The sequence below is a fragment of the Otolemur garnettii genome, unplaced genomic scaffold, assembly GCF_000181295.1.
Source record: "Otolemur garnettii isolate 467f Iridium unplaced genomic scaffold, OtoGar3 scaffold00066, whole genome shotgun sequence".
Taxonomy (NCBI): Eukaryota; Metazoa; Chordata; class Mammalia; order Primates; family Galagidae; genus Otolemur; species Otolemur garnettii.
This window is the reverse complement of record NW_003852461.1, coordinates 9,850,754-9,854,383: the sequence shown is the minus strand read 5'-3', so window position 1 is coordinate 9,854,383 and position 3,630 is coordinate 9,850,754.

Genomic DNA, 3,630 nt, shown 5'->3' with positions numbered 1-3,630 from the left:
TGTGGCGGGTGCCTGTGGCTCCAGCTATGTGGGAAGCTGAAGCAAGAGAATCACTTGAGCCCAAGAGTTTGAGGTTGTTGTGAGCTGTGATGCCACAGCACTCTACCATGGGTGACAAAGTGAGAAACTACCTCAAAAAAAAAAAAGTATATATTTAATGTACACAAATTGATGAGTTTGGGGATAAGTGTACACCTGTGAAACCATCATTAAAGTCATAAACATACCCGTCACCTTCCAAAATTTCCTCCCACTCTCTTTATTATTATTATTGTTTTGGGTTTTTTTTTTTTGTGAGTGGTAAGAGCACTTAATGTAAGATCTACTCTCTTAGGAAATTCTAAGTATATAACACAGTGTAGTTAGCTATAGGTACTATGTCTGATATTTGGTTTATTAAAATACTCCTTAGAACATATGAAACATGGCAAACTTAGGTTTATTCTCACATTACTAAAAATAGCTTTATTTTTTTAGCTTGTGGTAGGCAAGATTCCCAAACCTGAAAACCACTGTCTTAGAGGAAGGTGTTTGGAGTTACAAAGGTAAGACTCCATGACTTATCAGCTATTTGGCTTTGGGCAAGATATTTACTTTTCTGAGTCTTGATTTTCCTATTTGCAAAATTAAGATCCAAATATCTGTCTCAGAGAGATATTTTCAGCTACTATTATTTATAAAAGCCAAAAATTAGAAATATTGGCTTATTCCAAGTGTCCATCAGCTGGTGGTTGGATAAACATACGATGGTATGTCCACACAGTGGGACATTACGCAGCAATGAAAAAGGAAGGGTTACTGACACGTGCCCCAGCACAGGTGGACCTCAGAATCGTTATTCTTACTGGAAGATGCCAAACATATCGTATCATTGGATCATATGTCCAGAAAAGACAAATCTATACAGACAGAAAGTAGACTCCTGGTTGCCTGGGGCTGAGAGTGAGAATGGGAATTAACCACAAGTAGACAGGAGGGATGTCTTCGGGATGATGGAAACTTTCTAAAACAGGGTCCCCGTGATGTTTGCACAACCACGCACTTAGTAAAACTCATTGAGTTGTACACTACAATGGGTTAATTTTTTGGTATATAAATTATGCCTTGATAAAGTTGTTTAAAAATAAGAAGAAAAAGGGGAAAAATATGAACTAGCATCTGTGAGGCACCTAGCCCAGGGACAGTACACACTGTGTGTGTGGTAAAGAGCCAGAACTTCAGCACCATGTCAGCCAACGTGTCAGAGACTTTGCATGAGTGAGAAACTAATTTCAGCCACTGTGATTTCAGGATCTGTATGTTGCTACAGCTATGTAGTTGCTACCTGTAAAAACATAGCAGGCTTCTCAGGGAGACAAGACCTATATATAACATAATTAGAAGTAAGAAGTAAGTTGTTTTAAGAGAAAATGTTGCAATGAGTCACACAGTTGGATGTTGGCCTGGGACGTACGGTGGAGGTTAGGGCCCTGTGTAAGGGAAGGGCCCTAAGCTGGATGGTGAAGACCAGGGAAGAAATCAGACACAAAGGAGGAGGAAGGCAGAGGAATGGACGGAAAAGCAAGATAGGCAAAATCACAGAAAAATATCGACCTAATCCCTCAGGAAACACCAGGGGACAGAGTCTGGGTTTCAGAGGGAGACAAACCTGGGTTCAAATTCTGGCTCCACCATTTGCAAACTGGATGACCTTGAGCAAGTAACTTAATTTCTGAGACCTACTTTTATTCGTGGTGATAATAATCCCTATCTTTCAGGATTAGGGTCAGTATTAAGTAGGAAATCCTCCATAAATCTTTTAGCTCAATGCCAGGTTTATGGAAGATATTTAAATAAGCACAAATTTCCTTTCCTCTTATACCTGCAAAGCAGTAATAATTTAGTGGTGGAAGAAACACATACTGGGAATGATTTTTTTAAAGATAATATCAGACTAAAACCAAATTAATTCCATGGTTAGTCAGACATTTCTCCTCACAGGACGATCTCGCTCATCTCCCAAGCACCCTACATGTATCTTTGACAACGTTCATGGTAGTTTTTGAGAAATCAACGTTGTCATGATATAATTTATACGTAACATACTGGACCCATTTTAAGTGTACAGTTCAGCGAGTTTTTTGTTTTGTTTTGTTTTGTTTTGTTTTGTTTTGTTTTGTTTTCTTTGAGACGGAGCCTCAAGCTGTCCCCCTGGGTAGAGTGCCATGGCATCACGCTCACAGCAACCTCCAACTCCTGGGCTCAACCTAGTCTCTTGCCTCCACCTTCCAAGTAGCTGGGACCACAGGCGCCTGCCACAAAGCCTGGCTATTTTTCGGTTGTAGCCGTTATTGTTGTTTGGCGGGTCCAGGCTGGATTTGAACTTGCCAGGTCTGTTTCATATACAAGACTGTGAACTCCGCAAGTGGCTGCGTCCCCAGGCCCTGCCACAGTTCCTGGTAAATAACAGAGATTTGCTTCCTGTGTGAGGGACACAGTTACAAGTCTGACTTTGCCTTATAAATGCAAGCAAGGTGGCCTAATTGTATATACCCTTAAATTAATCAGAAATTCAAAAAATCAATTAATCTCATCTCAAAAGCCCTCACAGGACAGTCTAGGCTAATTCTGACCACATATCTGTGCTGTGTGGGCTTAGCCATGTCTGCCCATAAAACTAATCTTCACAATGACTTACAGAGTAAACAACCCCCACGTTATGTAAGCTTGAAATCATCTGCATCAACTTCATGTCAGAATCCTAGACTATCTCAAAAATTAATCATAAGTCAATGACTTAAAATAGTCTTTGAATCAAAAAAATAGAGATTCGACAAGTATTTGTTGACTGACTCACTTGACTGATGTGTGATTTTATCAGGAGTGGGTAGTTCTGCTGAAATTAATTTCTCACTCATGCAAAGTCTCCGACACGTTGGCTGACATGGTGCTGAAGTTCTGGCTCTTTACCACACACACAGTGTGTACTGTCCCTGGGCTAGGTGCCTCACAGATGCTAGTTCACATTTTTCCCCTTTGTCTTCTTAAATTATTTTTAAACAACTTTATCGAAGCGTAATTCATATACCAAAAAATTAACCGATTGTAGTGTACAATTCAATGAGTTTTACTAAGTGCATGGTTGTGCAAACATCACGGGGACCCTGTTTTAGAAAGTTTCCATCATCCCGAAGACATCCCTCCTGTCTACCTGTGGTTAATTCCCATTCTCACTCTCAGCCCCAGGCAACCAGGAGTCTACTTTCTGTCTGTATAGATTTGTCTTTTCTGGACATATGATCATATCATATGATACGGTATGTTTGGCATCTTCCAGTAAGAATAATGATTCTGAGGTCCACCTGTGCTGGGGCTAGTGTCAATAACCCTTTCTTTTCATTGCTGCATAGGGTCCCAGATGTTTGGATCCAGTGAAATATCTGTGAATTTCTACAGCTGTTATAATAGTAAGCCACTCAACTGATCAGAATGTTCGATTGAATTTCTTTTTTTTTTAAAGTTTTGGATTTTGTTCCAGTATTGTATTTTTTGTAGTGCTGTAATACTAAGAGATGTCATTGATAAAAGCACATACTCTGTGCCGGACATTGTATCATGATCCTCTCTATACAAGATGACAGAACTGATGTC